Raw genomic sequence first — 20,066 nt, 5'->3', positions numbered from 1 at the left:
TTCTGCTCGGGACCTGTCAGCACCAATTGTGTAGCCCTCAGTCAGACAGAGCAGCTCATTTGACCAAGCAATTTTTAATTTGCACAGCACCCAGCATTTGACAGAATATGCGAATCACTGTTTTTTTATCGTTCTGTCTCGCTGTGTTTTTTTTTCTTTTTTCTGACAATTAGATGGAAACTCAGAAGAGTACGTCTGGTTCAAAATGGTGATTCAAAATAAAACACTACTACACACAGACGCTGGCAGATATCTTCAGAATGGTAATGTCTCGTTCATTTGTGTGGAAGTAAATTGCAAGTAACACTGAAATTGCAGTTTGTAAACAAACGGCTCCCTCAGGACTGAAGTCTGAGCTTGTGTATTGACGTTATTTGTACCATTCACCTTAAATGGTCTCTAAAATCTATATTTTCAGAATCAAAGAACAATCTAATAGTTGTTACTGTTACTGTTGACTCTCTTACAATCTTGCTTTAGACTTACAACTATATATTAGATAACACCGAAATTAGCCTACCAGAACTAGCTATCCTTGCTGGTAAAAACAGCTTAAATCAGCGGATTTCAAGTGGCTTTCCAGGCCAGTTAGACTGGTCTGTTTTAATGGTTTTGAAAGGGTTTGGGTGCTTGTCAGCTGGCCAGGTTGGGAGACCAGCTAAACTAGCATAAGCTAGCAGCTAACTATATTTGTTATAGCTTTAGCTATGGTTTCTCACATTATTTATCACTGGGTATTTATTTACTTATTTATTTCATAAAAATATAGAATCTTCCCATTTTAACATTTAAAATGTAAAATTTAAAATCTATTATTGCTCTTTCAATAGCTGAGTTAATGAAAGCATTAGCATCACAGCTAACATTAATGTTAGTGTGATCCAATACTTTATCTGCTTTTACTATATAAAATGTCTATTTGACAACAGCTATATTTGTCTTTAATTATAAATATAATCATAGTTTGAAATGACACATTATCATATTTTAATTATATAGCAGAGTTTGTTTGTCTGTTCTTTGACCAAAGCCTGGTGTGTTTTACACATACTGGCTCTCGTGGCAAATCTGGCCTTATCTACCCACACTGTGTTTATAATGGAATCTAAGAGAGCGTCTCATGACAGGCGAGAGACAGGGACTGATATAGTTGCTTAATCAGGCATCAAAGTCCCACGCACTCCCTCCCAAACCTCAGCTGTCATATTGTAGTTGTTATCTTTCGCATTGTCTTTGCATATTAATATTGTATTTGTCATTAACCAGTTACTGTAGACAAATGCTAAAAGGGTGGTACTCCTCTATCAGACAAGAACACAAGCTACTTTAAATATACGGCGATTAATTAAAGGTTTGTGTTAATTAATGAAACTGAAAGAGTCCCTGCGACTCTTAACATGTCTTATGTAAATTCTGTGTTGCACTTTGGTACATGTGCTATAAATCATAGACTGCACAGCTTTGGTTTCGTGGGGTTACGTCATCCCATGCTGTCAGATGGCTTCCAGTTCTTAATTATGAAGTTATAACACCTCCGTCTTTTGTCTTCGTGCCTCCGTAATGAACCCCGCTGCTTGATTCCTTGTCAATTGTGTGACAGAACAATAGAGGAGCCTTCACATAGAGACAGCAAAGACCCACTGTTCTTCTTACATTGATTCACAGTGTTAATTTAGGCCTAGCAGAGGAAGATTAAGCCTGCTGTACATTACTCAATACGGTACACGAAAGCACATTAAAGTAATTACAGCCTTTAAGCGAGAATAGAGAGATCAAACCAGGATGTATGAATCTGCATTTATATCATTGCCATGTTGACCCTTGTGTAAATTCAGTGACTCAGCGTCTCTGATATTTTACTGAGAATATACTACGCTACTATTTTCTTTTGGAAAGAGTAACAAGGTGAAAATCACAGTCATTTGGGTGATTCTTTAACTATGACCACTTTTGGCCCTGTGGACATTTAGAAAATAAACTCTTAAAAAAAATTTCACACTCCCCTGTGAAAAATGTGCAACAGTGGACATAAATCACAGGAAAATTTGTTTTTCTTCTTTTTTATTTTTTTTTTTCAGAAAGTGATAAATTCCCACAGTGTCATCACCACCACATTTCAAATTATGTATTGTTTAATAGCATTCTTTGATGGTAAAGATTAATTTTTTAAAGCCGTTTTCTTTAGATTTACACAATTTAATTAATAGTAAAATTCCATAAAATTGAATTGACTTATCATTATATATTTTAATTGAATAATCAATTATTTAATTAAAATACAAAACGTAATTACAAAACAAAAAAACAAAAAAATTATTTTACTGTTTATTAAAGTGCGTAAATCTTTAAATAATGCTTAATTTTTTGAGTGTAAATACACACAATTGAATATTTTCACTTTTTTTGCATAATTTGACAATTGTACGGAAGAGGATTAGGGCCAAGCAATAATAAAAAAATAAAACCATCTCGAGATTAAAGTTGTTAAATTTCGAGAAAAAACTCTTTAAATTTCGAGAAAAAAGTCGAAATAAAATGTTGAGAATAAACTCGTTAAATTACGAGAAAAAACTCGTTACATTTCGAGAAAAAGGTCGAGATAAAATGTTGAGAATAAACTCATTAAATTACGAGAAAAAACTTGTTAAATTTCGAGAAAAAGGTCAAGATAAAATGTTGAGAATAAAGTCATTAAATTACGAGAAAAAAGTTGTTAAATTACGAGAACAAATTCGTTAAATTATGAGAAAAATGTCGTTAAATTTCGAGAAAAAAGTCGAGATAAAATGTTGAGAATAAACTCGTTAAATTACGAGAAAAAAAGTCGTTAAATTTCGAGAAAAAAGTCAAGATAAAATGTTGAATAAAGTCATTAAATTACGAGAAAAAAGTTGTTAAATTACGAGAACAAATTTGTTAAATTACAAGAAAAATGTCGTTAAACTTTTTTCTCGTAATATGACTTTATTCTCAACATTTTATCTCGACTTTTTTCTCGAAATTTAACGAGTTTTTTCTCGTAATTTAACGAGTTTATTCTCAACATTTTATCTCGAGTTTTTTCTGGAAATTTAACGAGTTTTTTCTCGTAATTTAATGAGTTTATTCTCAACATTTTATTTAGACTTTTTTCTCGAAATTTAACAACTTTAATCTCGAGATGGTTTTATTTTTTTATTATTGCTTGGCCCTAATCCTCTTCCGTACAATTGCAGTTTGAATTTGAAAATGCTTTATTATAGGCAAAATTGTTTGTGATTGAAATTATGCCACAAATATGTGATGCATTTTTTGTTTCGTTTTGTGTTTCGTTTCGTTGTTTTGTTTTACCCATGATTGTCTGGGACATGGGTAAAATGATAAAATCTGTACATTTGGCAAATATAAATGATGAGGGCATAGTAAAAAATTTCCAAGCCAGTTTTGTATAATCTTAATACAACTTTAAAAAAAAAAAGTTGTTTGTTTTAGCAAAAAATTAATCCCTGGGAAATTAAAGTCTCCAAAGTTGAAGAAACACTGCTTCATGTTTCTAAGATCAGTGTAAGGGCCGGTTCACACAGAACAGCAAAAATGCGAGACACGTGTCCGTATAACAAAACAAAAAGTGCAAGGTATGGAGATGTGTTTTTTAAAAACTAAACTTATTTTAACTTGAGCACCCCATTTTTAAAATTCCATGTCATGCTTGAGACACTGCAAAAGTGTGCAATGGTTAAAGACATCCATCTAGCATGTGTTTACATAAAAACTAATGGAAAAGTAGCGCAGTGGAATGGAAAAACATGTTCTGTGTGAACGGTCCCTAAGGAGACCTGTGAATAAATGTAATTTCCTATATTGTAATTACAAATCTGAGCAGTAGCAAGGGCTATAATGATGAAACTGAGAATAGTTGATGGAATTTGGTGTGTGCTGAATGGACAGGATGTGCGTTGCACTCATATGTTCTGTTTTCTTCATGGACCACATAACAAGCCATGCTAAAAAAATCCCTATGTACTCATAGGTAGGTCATAGTTTTAGACTCTTTGGTGCAAAGGATAAACAGGTTTCACACTCCATACTTAGATGACATTAACACACACGGACACGCTCAGAGATGTTTCCGCTATCTTCCGCTTCATCTTTGTATCATATGGAAAGATCATCAGCATATATAGATTTAAACAGGCACAAAAAAATTCTGCTAACACAAACATAAGTAAACATAGATTCATATAGCAATCATATGAATGATATACAATCACTCAAAGGCACACGCACTCACACAGAATAGCTGATTTGATTAAGTCTCAAGCCCCCATTATGATGTTAGGTAGGTGGTGTAGAATTTCAATGATAATCCATAATGCATGACCAGCTCTGTTGCCGTGGAAACATAAATTCAAGGTTACCGGCTTGCAGACACATAACGGGCTGCTCCAAGGAGGCGCTGCTCAAAATTCCGCTCATGGAGGTGGAGCATCAATCAAACTGTCGCAGATTGCAAAGTACTCATAATCAGATGGAATGCCTCGGAGAGAGAGAGAGCTCATATGTTTGGGAATATGTAGACAAACAACATCGCTCTACATAAGTAGGAGGGGGAAAAAAAGACTACACAGTGTTCTCTGTAGACACTGTCCATCCACAAACACCTACAGCTTTGGATTTGGTCAATTTGAGGCAATATCACAGGTTTTTTTGTTCTTTCTTTCTTTTCTTTTTTTTTTTCATTTCCAGGCGACTTGCTCTCACTTTATTTGCCGTTATCTTGCTCGGGCAGGCTGGGATGTGACCTGAGCCTTCTGCTGTGGGGGGATGATGGAAATCAATGCTCCGTAAGCCAGCCACGGGCCCCCTGCAGAGAGTGAAAGAGAGAGAAAGAGCTCTCTGGGCCATGACTAGGCCCAGGCGGACTGTTTTGCACATGTTTGTTGAGCAATTGTGCACGATTACTGATTTGAATATAGTAAAATGTGTTAAACAGAGCTGACAGGCTTGCTGACTGTAGTAATCAAACATAATCAAATTAGCCAAATGATTTAATAAACAAACATGCAATGGGTGATTTCTGTATGTACTCCCATGTAGGCCTAGTCATGACTTCTCACTTTTCAGTTCTTTCTGCAAATTTGTCTTAATCAACTTACAAACCCTCTGCAGTTCCCTTACGATCCTACTGGGAAACTCTGATTTAAATTATATAAACTTGTTATATATCCCTATAGAACCCAGTTAGGTAAATCTCTGTACAATATCACTCTGTTTTCTAACAGTATTGTCTATTTTTGTAACAATATTGTCTGACATACACTCTGTTGATTTTGTCATCCAAACAAACTTTCCCTTAGATTACATTTTGTAACTAGACCTAAACAAAAGGGATGTCACGGTAAGGAAATTTTCACACCAGTACATAAACTTGTGACAACACCGGTATTACCGATTACACCATATGGTTTGGGATTAGATACTGTAGGCTATATAATTTGCATCAGGGAGCACTATCACTGTGGCAGGGTATTGAAATCGAATTCATGGTTATGCGTACTCTCTGTATAGGCCTTTAATTTGCAGGCATCAGGGAACCACTATTAATATGCAGGGTACTGAAATTGCTTTTGAATGCGCACTCACTTTTTACTTTTGTTTTCGAATTCCTTTTAATTTCTATAAAAAAGCAAAACAACAGTGAGGGCGGTGCCGCGGTGGCCAAGTAATGTAATATCGGTGTAACACAGACTACCATAGCAAGCCTACTAAGCAAAATCCAATTCTCTCATATTTTATTACTTTTGGAATTTGAGTCATTAATTTATGCGACAAAATTCTGTTGTGAATATGCATTTTTAATGTCCCCGTTCTCCTGGTTCTCTAAAAAGAACCGCTTAGTGAGAGTCAATTGTTTATGAATCAGACATCATGGCTCATGCTGTGTTTGCTGAAATGGAAATAATGACAGGGAATTAAGGGCAGTGAATGTTTAGAAGTTCTTTCATTCACACATGTCATCACAAAATGTAGGGTAGGTTACGTTTTATTTTTCAAAAGCATAATGTAAAAAACAGTTCATCTGAGTGGATTCTTCAGTTGTGTAATGGTCTAATTCCCATAGTATTTCCCTAGAATGAGACATTGGCACATAATTTGGCATTTATTTATATGGCAGTGTTGTAGGCTCTTTCTCACTCACTCTCACACTCTCTTCATTTAATTCTTTTTCAGTGTTTTTCACTCTCACACACATGCTGCATCTGTCTGGGCAGGACTTCAGTAGTAGTCATTGAGAGGAGCTGGTCTGGCTCCCAGAACAGTGATTGTGTTCAAGAGGGGGGATATTGTTCCGTATTTCTTTCAACATATCAGGTTTCTTTTAAGCAGGTCTGTGAGGGAGGCGGGGTTTTGCAGATGGTCCGTATACATGTATATGGAAACACCTGATCCCAGATCCATGAAGATTTCTCACTACCACTTGCTCTTGGTTGAGTTTTTGAAACTGAAAAGACCTGAACCTGGCGGTCTAAAGCCATTGTGAACATGTTTCGATTATTTGGAGGGAATCTGGCATGAAGAATTCAGGTGGTGTGCTGAGAGACTGTGACTGTATCCTGAATTTGTATTCATAAGGTTATAAATCCAGGGCAATAGGGGTCAGCTCACTCAATTGATCAGTGGTCTCTCTTGATAAAACAGAGTTTGATGAGAGCCTCATGGTCTGTCACATTGTTTCTTTTTTTATCAGAAACTGAAAGGGGGAAAAAAAACATTGGTTGTGGCTCGTTTCTCTCCATAAATATTGAACATATAGTAGTGGATAAGACTGGCCTGGCCTGCTTCACAGCAGATAAGCTAAGAAAGAATTGTGCAAGCATTTGGAGGGTCCCATTTGCATGATGTACAGTGGGAATTGTCTCTACAGCTTGAGGAGAGAAAACAAAATAAATCCGCATTTGATCATATCTTCAATAAGGAACCGTTTCCGAATCAAATCAAAGAGCTGAGCGCAGAACACTTGTGAAGGAGTGACGCTCTTATCGTAACGTGAGCTCTAATGTGTGCAGGTTTCCCTAATGCTCATTTGTCTTTGGATGATTTACGAGATGATCAGCCAGTGATGTTGTTTATCCAAAACTCATTTTATGCATTTGTAAAGAGAATTATGATGCTTCTTGATAGTATTTGTCAACCCTACTTGCCACTTACTTATTCACCATTCTGGATGGTTATTTTCACACTCCAAGGTCATATAAGATATGCTGACATACCTTTACTCATAATTAAATTGAGTAAAATATGATGTAGTAAAAGCATACAATTAGTAGTTTGTGATATAAAATTGATCCATTTTCAGTATATACCAAAAAAAAATATTGCATAAATTAAAAAAGCATCACATTTTCATGTGCTATATAAAATTAAACAGCCTAAAGTGCCTCAAAAATATTTCATTCACAGTCAGGATCAGGTTGTGAGTGCATGTTTGTGTGCTTAACCACCTGGAGTAACTGTGAAGTCATAAAATAATTGGCAACTACTGTTATGAGTATGTGTTTGGTTGTTTACAGCTAGAAATTATAATTTAATTATATTTGCTAGACAGACATGTTACTTTCATTTGCTTAACAGCAGATGGTAACCACAGAGTTAAAAGAATTTCTGGATTAGAAGTTTCTTTAAAGTTCTTTAGTATTTTTATATCTGGTGATAAAAAACACAGGGTGTTTTTTGTTGAAATGTTTGCACATAAAAATGTTATTACAGTTAAAACAGTAATATTGTGAGATATTAAAATTTTAATAAAGGGTTTGTTTACTCTCTTTGGTGCTCAAGAAACAGTTATTATTATCAATGTTGACATTTGTGATACTTAATATTTTTTATTTTTCCAGGATTTTTTATTTTTTTAAAGAATATATAATAGAAATAGAAATATTGAACTCATTTTTGATTGTTTTTACACAGTTATTGAACGGAACTGAATCAACACTGAACTGACCTCAGCTAAACAATGACACAATTTTTTTAGAGATGCTTTACAGCAAAAGTGAACTCTGTTTGCATCATTGAATCATTATTTTCCTGTTCATTCTTGTAAAGCTGCTTTGAAACAATCTGCATAATCTTGTATAAAATGCACTTTATAAATAAAGGTGACTTGTAACATTATAAATGTGTACTGTTACATTTGATCAGTTTAATACATTTCTTAAAAAAAAGTTGTACTGACCCCTTTATATATAACATTAAATAAAATTAAAATAATCTTATTGGCTATACATGTTCAAAAACTGTGAGCTCTTCATGCACCATTCGTCTTCTGTTGTACCGATTTAAAAGGCTTTGGCAGGAGCGCTCAGGGATAGGTTTAACAAAGTTCAGTGTGCTGTGCATCTGAGTGCATGCTGGGATTGTGCTCACCAGGACCCCTCTGCAGGACACTGAGCTCACGAGGCCACAATTGATTGTTTGCTTGGCACAATGCCTGGAGTTACCTCGCCTGTTTCACGAGATATGACTAAGCATGCCCACTGAATTGATATCAAATATTTATTCACCACCTCACAGTAATTAAGTGAATATGTGTGTCTATGAAGGACTGACACATCAGGTTTGAAAAAGCTGAATGCATACGTGGTTTATCTGTCACCTGCAGCTGCTCTTTTCCCCAATTGTATATGCATGTATCTGACCAGCGGGAGAGGCCTTTGATAGCTGTGGATTTCATTAGTCCAAACTTGATTTCCTCAGGGGTATTTCCTTCCTGCTTGCAAATTGATCCAGTGAGCTTTCAAGAAGGCAGGAGGCCAATCAAACCGGTCAGAATCAGAGTGGCCGCATGTGGATGCAGCTCGTGTTCCAGAACTTTCTGGAGACAAGCTTTGATAGGTCACTTCTGTGAGAGTCGTAATAGTGGTAAAGGAGAAGGAGCTGGATTCAAAATTTTTGATTGATGACTTTCTGATGCAGCCTGGAATCATAAATCACAGCATGTTTGTTCATTTGGCCAGAGGAGAACTGGCCCTTGACTGAGCCTGTTTTTTTACCTATTTCTGTCACTTGATGGAGTTTAGGTTTCTTGCCATTGTCACATTTTAGCTTGCTTAGTTGCGGTTTGAAAGACACTTAAAGGGTTAGTTCACCCAAAAATGAAAATTCTGTCATTAATTACTAACCCTCATGCCGTTCCACACCTGTAAGACCTTCGTTCATCTTCAGAACACAAATTAAGATATTTTTGATAAAATCCGATGGCTCAGTGAGGCTTCCATTGCCAGCAAGATAATTAACACTTTCAAAAGCTACTAAAGACATATTTAAAACAGTTCATGTGACTACAGTGGTTCAACCTTAAAGGTGCCCTTGATTCAAAAATTGAATTTACCTTGGCATAGTTAAATAACAAGAGTTCAGTACATGGAAAAGACATACAGTGAGTCTCAAACCCCATTGTTTCCTCCTTCTTATATAAATCTCATTTGTTTAAACGACCTCCGAAGAACAGGCGAATCTCAACATAACACCGACTGTTACGTAACAGTCGGGGTGTACGCCCCAATATTTGCATAATGCCAGCCCATGATGTTCCCAACATTATAAAAGGCAGTAGACAAGTGCAGCCAGTTAACGTCTGGATCTGTGTAGAGCTGAATCATCAGACTAGGTAAGCAAGAACAACAGCAAAAAAATGGCAGATGGAGCAATAATAACATAATCCATGATAGCATGATATTTTTACTGATATTTGTAAATTGTCTTTCTAAAAGTTTCGTTAGCATGTTGCTAATGTACTGTTAAATGAGGTTAAAGTTACCATCGTTTCTTACTGTATTCACAGAGACAAGAGCCGTCGCTATTTTCATTTTTTAAACACTTGCAGTCTGTATAATGCATAAACACAACTTCATTCTTTATAAATCTCTCCAACAGTGTAGCATTAGCCGTTAGCCACGGAGGACAGCCTCAAATTCACTCAGAATAAAACTTTAACATCCAAATAAATACTTTACTCACATAATTCGAAGCATGCATGCAGCATGCATGACGAACATCTTGTAAAGATCCATTTGAGGGTTATATTAGCTGTGTGAACTTTGTAAATGCGCTGTAATAGAGTCGACAGCTGGTGTGGCAGGGAGCACACGATTTAAGGGGGCAGCGCCGAGTGTAAATCAGTGCATTGTTAATGATGCCCCAAAATAGGCAGTTAAAAAATTAATTTAAAAAAATCTATGGGGTATTTTGAGCTGAAACTTCACAGACACATTCAGGAGACACCTTAGACTTATATTACATCTTGTGAAAGAACGTTCTTGGGCACCTTTAATGTTATGAAGTGATGAGAATACTTTTTGTGCGCCAAAAAAAACCAAAATAACAACTTTATTCAAAAATATCTAGTGAAGGGCGATTTCAAAACACTGCTTCATGAAGCTTCGAAGCTTTACGAATCTTTTGTTTCAAATCAGTGGTTCGGAGCGGGTATCAAACTGCCAAAGTCACGCCCCCCCAGTGGTGAACCATTGAAATTTTGAAACACTTATGACGTAACGAAGCCTCGTTTACTGAAATCACGAACCACTGATTCGAAACAAAAGCTTCGTAAAGCTTCGAAGATATTGTTGAATAAAGTCATTATTTTGTTTTTGTGTTCCGTAGATGAAGGAAGGTATTACGGGTGTGGAACGACATGAGGGTGAGTAATTAATGACAGAATTTTAATTTTTGGGTGAACTAACCCTTTAATATTCATTAATATTATTGATTTGACTGCACTGACACTATCGGATAAGAGCAACACTTGAAGTGAATTGAGCTGGATGATGGCACTGTTTTCTTCTGTAGAACCGCTTTATAGCTCAATCGAATTTATTTCATAGTTGATGAATTTTGCAACATCGACACTGTTACTGAACTGAATTGAATCTTTATTGAACTGACTCGTGCTGAGTAACAACACTATTGCGTTCTGAACTTGATTCATAATTATTGAACTGAACTGAATCAACACTGAACTGACTTGAGCTGAATAACGACACTATTGTCTTTTAAGAGCTGCTTTACAGCAGAATTAGAATTTCTCATATTTGATGACTTTGCATCATTGATTTCTGTTATTTTTCTGTTTATTAGTGTGAAGCTGCTTTGATACAATCTGTATTGTATAAGCACTATAGGTGACTTTTCTTGGCTATAGAGACTTTAGGTTTAAGACCCTTCTATCCACCTGCTCCTATTTCTTTTCTTTTTCCACATGAGCAATGAAGACAGTGCCTTTTTTATTTGCGCTCTCAGTTCTGTTTGCATTTCTTATTACCATTCAGATAAGTGAATCCCAAGGCAAAGCTTTGGCCTTTGGTGCTATCATTCAAGTCATTCTCTAGGTGTTTATCTATGCCCCCTCCTCCAGAACTGAATTGAAGCACCAGTGGAGCCCAAGCCACTTTTTGTATGCACAGCCATTATTAAGGTGACAAGATACCATCTCTCCAGTGGGGGGTCTGGAAGAGGCCAGGGCGAAATGGATGAGCCATTCCCTGAGTGTTTTGCAAATGAATGCACCCCGGAAGGCTTCTAGGATAGCCAAGGTTCAATCCCCCATCCCACCCTTCTATCCTCCGCTCTTTCTGCTACGTTGTGCTTCTATATGGGTAACTATAAGACAGTCGTCAGCATTTTTAAGCACAATCCTACTGCTTATCCACGTTCGCACTGTTCCTCAGGGCCAGTTTATTCATGAGGTTTTGGGTACATCATTGTTTTCAGAGTCGCTTCTGTAAAATAACGCAAATATATGACTGCTGTGATAGTGGATGGGATTAACTGATCATTTGCATGTCTTTAAAACCAAATTCTTTTTAACACATTGGAAATGTAAAACCCAGGCTTAAATTTAATGGCTGATATTCCTCTCTGACTCTAAATAATATATGTAATGCTCATGGGAGTAACTCATGACATATTGTTATGTAACTTCTGGCCTACTTTTGCCTCAACATGCAAGTGACTGGTAATTAACAAGTTCCAGACTGGACAGAATCTACAAAAGAATCGTTATTATTTTATTTTATTTTATTTTATTTTATTTTATTTGAATGGCACTGTTAGTAGATATTCTCTGTAGTACTTGCTTTTTAATTAAATTTGTTAATTACGTTTTTTTTTTTTTTTTTTTTTAATAAATGAGACGAGTACTACAGGGAGAATATACATAAATACATAATTTTATTTGTTTCTATTTGGGAAAAAACATTTACTGTAGCATATCATTTCTGTAGAACTCGAGAAACAAATGGTAATTTTATTATAATTAACATAAATTTAATTAATAAGCTGTATTCTGGTCATTTTACTGGTTTGTACACAGAATAAAATTATTTTATTTTAGCGGAACTGTTATATTCTTTCTGTAGTCTTTGTAAAAATTGCCCTTTTACTTTAGAAAGGAATTTATGTAAAAAATTAATTATTTTATTAAAATGCATTGATGGTCATTTGTGTGGATCTAAAGGAACAAAACACAATTGCTCAACAAAAAATTGTACAAATCAGTTACACTAAGCTACAATATTTCTGTAAAGTCCTATTAACTGGCTACAAAATTAAATGCAATAAATGAGATTACACACCCAGAAGGTTCAAGTGCCTAATATGAGGCCCTCAAAACAACTCAAACCCCTGAAGCAAGATCCAGATGTTTAATGAAGCAGAAACCTAGCCTAAGGTAATGGCCAGCTGTTGATAGTAGATACATTCTGATAGACAGAGTGTGAAAACAGAGAAGGGTGACTGGTCAGAACGAACCTCTTTTCTTTTTCCCCAGCTTCTGTAACAGATGGCTGGCCTGAGGTGTGGATTTTTGCGAAGCCTGTCTCGCTTACCCTCACTCAACAGGATTGTAATATCTTCAAAGCAAAAACCTCCCCAAAAACAGTTGGATGGACACTTAAAACTGAAAAACAACTAGCGTTTGGCATCAACATGTGGTGAGATTTTTTTTTTTTTTTTTTTTAAATATAGATAATCCAACCTCTTTAATTCAAACACACTTATAACAAACCCAAAACGTGTGTCAGTTAATTTCCATTCCACCTTTGATCCGTCCTGTAAAAGTTCAGCAAGTAATTAATGATACTCTGGCCCATAGAAGGTCACACAAAACATGTCAGAGAGCCAGAGGCTTCCTACCGGGAGAAACTAAATCACCTGCATCCCAGACATGAACCTAACCTAACCCCTTCTTCAGGGCTTTACTGCACACTAATAATCACCGGCATCAAAGGCACGCCGCCCCTCAGATTGTAATGTCTCTCTAATTACTTTTAAAGGGTCTTTTTATGCTTATTTTATAGTTGCCTGTTGATGTTCAAGCATGCAAAGTTTTTAAAACAGACTGTGCTGTTTTACGGGGTGTGTAATGACAGTTTTTTAACTTCCTTCTCTGTTTTGGGTAGTTATTCTGTGTGTTTGTGTGGAAATATGTAGGTCTGTTACAGGAAGAGTCTTGGTGGAGGCCAGAGCGGAGATCCAGGTGATGACAGGCGTGATATCAGCTCAGAGGAAGTGCTGACGGATCCTGAGCTGGACAGTCATGAGGGCTTTCAGGGTGAGGGTGAAGGCAAGTGAGATAGACCACCTGTTCAGGACAACTATCACGACACTGCCAGATTCACTACAAAATACAAGTAATTATATATACACTATCATTCAAAAGTTTGGTGTTGGTGAGATTTTGTTTGTTTTTGAAAGAAGTCTCTTATGTTCTCCAAGGCTGATTTTATTTTATCAAAAATACAGTAAAAACAGTAATATTGCAAAATATTATTACGATTTCAAATAACGTTTTGTAATATGACGTCAAATCTGAATTTTTAGTAGCCATCACTCCAGTCTTCAGTGTCACATGATCCTTCAGAAATAATTCTTATATGCTGATTATTTGATCAATTTAACGTGTCTTAGTTGAATACAGGTATTTAAGGGTTAGTTCCCCAAAAATGAAAATTCTGTCATTAATTACTCACCCTCATGTTGTTCCACATCCGTAAGACCTTCGTTCATCTTCGGAACACAAATTAAGCTATTTTTGATAAAATCCGACGGCTCAGTGAGGCCTGCATTGAGAGTAAGATAATTTAGACTTTCAAACGCCCAGAAAGCTACTAAAGACATATTTAAAACAGTTCATGTGACTACAATGGTTCAACCATAATGAAGCGACAAGAATACTTTTTATGCGCCAAAAAAAAAATTAATAACGACTTTATTCAACAATATATAGTGATGGGTAAATTCAAAACACTGCTTCATGAAGCTTCGAAGCTTTGCAAATCTTTTGTTTCGAATCAGTGGTTCGGAGCGTGTATCAAACGATCTCAAACTGCCAAAGTCACGTGAATTTGTTAAGCATAAGTCTTTAGAAATTTCAATGGTTCACATGACTTTGGCAGTGCTCCGAACCACTGATTCGAAACAAAAGATTTGCAACGAAAGATTCGCAAAGCTTCGAAGCTTCATGAAGCAGTGTATTGAAATCGCCCATCACTAGATATTGTTGAATAAAGTCTTTATTTTGGTTTTTTGGTGCACAAAAAGTATTCTTGTCGCTTCATAACATTAAAGTTGAACCACTGTAGTCACATGAACTGTTTTAAATATGTCTTTAGTAGCTTTATGGGTGTTTGCTTCCGAAGATGAACGAAGGTTTTAAGGGTGTGGAACAAGATGAGGGTGAGTAATTTATGACAGAATTTTCATTTTTGGGTGAACTAACCCTTTAATTTCAAACAAATAATTTCAAGTAAATATTTTAGGCTAAAAATGCAGATAGAAAATGTTTATTTTATACTGGATGTGTGATAAAGGATGCATAAACATTATGCAAATGATCATTGTGGTGGTTATCAAATACAGTCTAAATGTCATTTGTGTCAATTCATGTTTCGAACATCCAGTTTCAGCATTAAAAGTTGACTAATCTCAGAAAATACAGTTGAAGAGCAATGCAGGGACTGTGAGATCATTCTTGTCCATTGTTTTTGGTCAGCTGACAGGAAAAACTTCAAGGGCTTGTTCACCCAATAAGGACAAATTTGTCATCATTTACTCATTCTTATGCTATTTGCATGACTTTCTTTCTTATGTGAAACACAATAGAATATATTTTGAGAAATGTCCCAGTTTTTTATCTGTACAATTAAAAGGAGTAGGGTCCAAAAAACGTTCTTCAAAACAACATCTTGTGTGTTTTGCAGGTTTAGAGCAACATGAGGGTAAGTAAACTATAGTAATTTAATTTTTGGGTGAATTATCCCTTTAACAAAATGTAGTCATACCAAAACAGGAAGACAGTTTGAAGCACAACAATTGAACTTAAAAGTGTATGAACAAAACAACAAACTGACCTTTATACTGGCCTATTTGCTCAACTCCAAAGTTATCTGATTTCAGAATCAAGTGATTATTTCATTTCCTGAGATAACTGTGGCAGTCTTGCAAGCTCGTTAAAGCCTTTTCGTCATATGCTAATTTTGGAAAAGCAAACACAGTGGCTGGAGGGAAAGATCTATTGTTGCCAGACTAAAGCCTGTTCAAATGCAAGGAGTCAAAATAAAATGAACTGGTTTATTATCAACACAATTTGGAATGTGAATGGAGAGTTCAAGGCACCGGCCATTTACACAACATTTACACTAATACATTAGCATTATGCAGAGGCTCATCAAAAAAACAGTTATATATATAACCACAGTCTACATTTGGTGTGGATAAAGTGTCAGAAGGCATGCCAGCACTAGGAACAAACGTTTATGCAAGAGCTATTTTTAGGTTATCAGTATGCAAAATATAATGGGATAAGTGCCAGCTAGCTCTCAGTGTTCTAGGTCAAATGGGTAAAACGTCCAGATTTGTTGATGTTATCTCAGAACACACTTGAACAACCATGGAGTGGCTCCTAAACTTTCTTGTCCAGGTCTCTGTCTGTCGCCATGAACTTTTATCTGATGGTCATGGCTCTTTGGCTATTTGCATTTGGTTCCTATTTGAACATTACAAGGCCACAAGGAGAACCAAGTCCATTATATGAAGTCAGACGATTCATGCTCAGGAAATGAGGGTCCAATTATAGTGACCTCAGGGGGCAGCTGGGAGACTTAAGTAAAAAAATATGGAGGATAGAAAGAAAAAGAAAGAGGAAATGTAAGAAATTGTGCATGAATGTTATGGTGAGGGTGTTTGTTTAATCTGTGCATTTGTGTAGAATGTTACTTCCTGTTGGCTTCCCATTATAAGATATATAAGGGGGTTGAGAGGGGAAACAGCCAGTTCTTCTCCGCATGCCCTTCTCCAGATGGGATCGTGTCAAACCTGCTTCGTAAAATCAAAGAGCGATTTAAGCAACGCTGTAAAAACTAGGTTGCTCCTCCTATAAGTCTGGGCTGAAACTAGAACTGGTTCATAATCCCTCTGCAGAGCTGATGATATTTATTATGTGGAATTTAATTGAAAGTCCAGACAGTGGTTAAGCCATTTGATGACAGCGGTTTTAAAGCTTGTTTAATAGGATGTTGTCTCTCACTAAACTGACAGATACATAACATTCACACCTGATTGGATGTTTAGCTGTAATATGATCTTTAAGCTTAAAACATGTTGTAAAATCACTGTAAGGAATGAATCTGAGGAGCTTTTGCTTTTTTTTCTTCTTGTTGCACCTACTTTTATATAGAATAATATACAGTCAAACCAAAATATATAACCAAATATATTTTTGATATATTTTTACTAGTGGGTGCAGGACACTATAGTTCATTAATGTAAGTGAGGATAGCAAAATAAAGTAAACTGTGACATATTATACCCAAAAATTCTTCATACAGTGGACTACCAGTAAAACTGATAAATAAAAAAATTATTCAGACACTTTGACCTGACCATGTTTTGCATAAGTGTTATCTGACATAATTAAGATTTTTTTTTTTTTTTTTTCTGACAGTTTAACTTTGAGATCTTGTCATATTTTATTATCATTTTTTAAACTATAGTGAATAAACTGAAATAATGAATGAAATGTTCTAGGTATCTGAACAAATTTTGGTTTGACTGTATAATTTTATTATTTTATATAAATATATTAAAATATTTTTGTTCTTTCTTGTTGCACCTTATTTTACATTCCGCTGGTAAATCCATCAGCATCCACATGGAAAAAAATTCAACAATTTTTTCCCCTCTCTGAATACCAGAAAATTCATTTTCTGCACCGCATTTCCAAACACATACTACAGATATACTCCCTCTAGTCCCCCTGCTGAGCTGGTCCCCATTCTGCATTTGCATTACATCGAGTAGATCTCATCTCCGCCTTCACTTTTGTCTGCCACCTCCATCTAGACACATAATGAAATTGTCTCGCTTGTCTACCTGATTTAATGTTGTTTAACAATGCTCCAGTCAAAGACGAATGCTGAGAGAAGGGTACTTGAGGTTAGAACTAAAAATGGAATTCAGTGCAGCCCTCACCTGGTTGACATAGGCTCTAAAGTGCTGCTTAGAGGCCTTTGCTCTGGTTAAATATGGTGGTAGAAACCTGATTTAGGATGAATTGGTAAATCAAGCATCACAGGTTGGGAACTGTCATTCGGTTCCAGTAATTTTGCAATTTAAAAAAGATTGGAACCGAATGATGTTGTGTTCCGTTAACAGTCATCACACATGCTAACAGAAATACAAAGTTTCCTGCTTTCATCAGCACTGCGACACCTCTAATGGATCTACATTGTGAAACAGACAACACAATCAGTGAATGAATAACTACAATGAGCTGGTTCTTTTAGTGAATCAAAAACTTGCATTGCAATGAGTGTAGTACGACTCCGAAATAAGTGACTCTTATGAGCCGGTCATTTTCAGTGAATCAAACCCCTAGAGCGCAACCAGTGTAGATCGACTCCCGAACAAACGACTCTAATGAGTCAGTTCAAACACACACTTCTTAAATCATTGTAGTTATGTATGTGTAGTGTAGCTAAATATGCACATTATTAGTTTTGTCAGCAGTATTTTATAAAAATGATTGAAATGTTACTAAATTTTTTTTTTTTCATTTAGCGTATAGTTAAGGCCAATTATTGGTTTGCATATATTTTTAAGTCTACAATAATTGTGAAAGAATCTATTTTTTTATTTCTTTGAAAATATTTTATCATTTTGCATTGGTATTGCATTTCTTTTTTCCCAAAAAGCATTTTGAAGCCAAAAATAATGCATCCATCCATTAAAAAAAGTAATTAATAAAGGCCTTCTGAAGCGAAGCAATGCTTTTTTTGTTAGAAAATACATACATATTTACAGCTTTATAAATTCAAATAACTAGCTTCCGGCGGATGACCGTACGCAGAATGCGCAAGTCGACTTGCCCCAAGTGAGTACTCCTCTGACGCGATGTATGACGCAGGATGTAGGAGTATCATAAGCTTAGATGCCTCTTGTGGTTCAATCAAATAGGGCTGTGCAACAAATTTAAGCTCCTCTTCTCTTGTATCAAAATCCTCTGACATTTCTCTTTAAAAATTATTGTTTTAGACTTATAATCTGTGACCGGTGATTTGTTTTGCTCTATCCTCTGCATCTTCGCGTTCATCATTACGTTGTGCGTCAGGTCAAAGGATACTCTTCTGTCGCAAATCAACTTGCGCATTCTGCGGAAGCTAGTTATTTGAATTTATAAAGTTTTAAATAGTGATATTTTTCTTACAAAAAGAAAGCTTCACTTCAGAAGACCTTTATTAACCCTCTGGAGTCATATGGATTACCTTTTTTATAGATGGATGCATAATTTCTGGCTTCAAAACGCGGCCCCCCATTCACTGCCATTATAAACCTCGGACACCTAGGATGACTTGAGGGTGAGTAAATCATGGGATAACTTTCATTTTTGGTTAAACTATCCCTTTAAGAGTGTAACTAGAATCGTTCCCATCCCCTAGTCATACATATCTTTAGTGTGTGTGTGTGTGTGTGTGTGTGTTTTGAAAATGCTTGGTAGGTATAATAGGAGACAAAATGTGTCATTAAATTGCACTATAAAGTGTTCTCTACTTGTTTGTGACACCGTTTTATATGCTGCAACTCTGATTGTGTGACTACACCCACGCTCTTCCCTTTTCATTCACTCCAGGAAGCCTCTCCACCATGTTTGTTTGGGTTACTGTAGAACCATGCAGCCACATGACCTGAGGTCAGATTCAATCTCCAACTCTGATCCACCCAAGTCTTGCCCAGAATACAGTCTAATAGTATTTGCATTCTGCCCAGACCCTGCTGTATGGGTCAGTGGTGCTGGACGCAGTGAACCGAACACTCCCTTCTGGCCTGGACATTTAACAGTGCTTAGAATTTGCATTGGGATCCTATTGTGATCCAGATTCGTGCTTTTGCAAGGGGGCAAGTCAATAGGAGGGACATTCACACACACTGGAGATCAATAGACCTATTATTCTCGTGGCTGCTTGCTCCACCATCTAACATCTCAGTTGTTGGATAAATTCAGATTACAGGAAATAAGATGAAAGCAGCTGTCTGCTCTGAAGTTTTATGTTCTAAAATGATTTTAAAGTTTGCATGCAAATATTTGCATGAAGTTGACTGGTTTCTTAACCCCAGCAATAAACAATCAATGAAACGCACTTGTGTGCTGGGGAATTGTTGCATTTAATTTAGGTTGTCTTGTGATATTTTTAAGCAGTGGTCTGTTTATTTGGCCACTAAAGGGCTAATTCTGTTCTGTCAGGTTTTTGTTTTAATTTGACACTTTTCTCTGAAGAAAAGAAAGACACTGTTTCCTCTGAACCTGCCTCTCTCTCCTGCATTACCAGTGTTGTTTCATAGTTCAGTACACTTCGTCTCAGTCTATTTGGGACATAGTATTATTTTCAGGATCGACTCCCTCATTAAACCGCCAGTCATTTTTTGGTTACGTCTGATTCAAAATGAACCAAGAACCGTTATGGTGAGGTACACTTTGTGGGACTTCCATCAGTCTATCAGTCTATTTACTGATCTGTTTTTTTTTTTTTTTTTTT

The 20,066-nt window shown here is 36.1% G+C and overlaps 1 long non-coding RNA gene across 4 annotated transcripts in view; it reads left to right on the top strand.

Moving 5' to 3' along the window:
• Nucleotides 1-19,314, top strand: part of LOC125277839 — a 90,849-nt gene extending 71,535 nt beyond the window's left edge. For 2 of the 4 annotated variants that reach the window (XR_007186999.1, XR_007187000.1), the window contains 4 exons: nucleotides 12,806-12,968; nucleotides 13,468-13,667; nucleotides 15,237-15,254; nucleotides 19,163-19,295. This is a non-coding gene — a long non-coding RNA (uncharacterized LOC125277839). Of the gene's footprint in view, nucleotides 1-10,641; nucleotides 10,679-12,805; nucleotides 12,969-13,467; nucleotides 13,668-15,236; nucleotides 15,255-19,162 lie in introns of all 4 variants that reach the window. The other 2 variants (XR_007186998.1, XR_007187001.1) reach the window with 2 other exon arrangements.
• Nucleotides 19,315-20,066: the final 752 nt, after the last annotated feature.

This window comes from Megalobrama amblycephala, linkage group LG11 (genome assembly GCF_018812025.1).
Source record: "Megalobrama amblycephala isolate DHTTF-2021 linkage group LG11, ASM1881202v1, whole genome shotgun sequence".
NCBI classification, from domain to species: Eukaryota; Metazoa; Chordata; class Actinopteri; order Cypriniformes; family Xenocyprididae; genus Megalobrama; species Megalobrama amblycephala.
The sequence above is the reverse complement of the archived record's forward strand: the minus strand, read 5'-3'. Positions and strand labels throughout refer to the sequence as shown.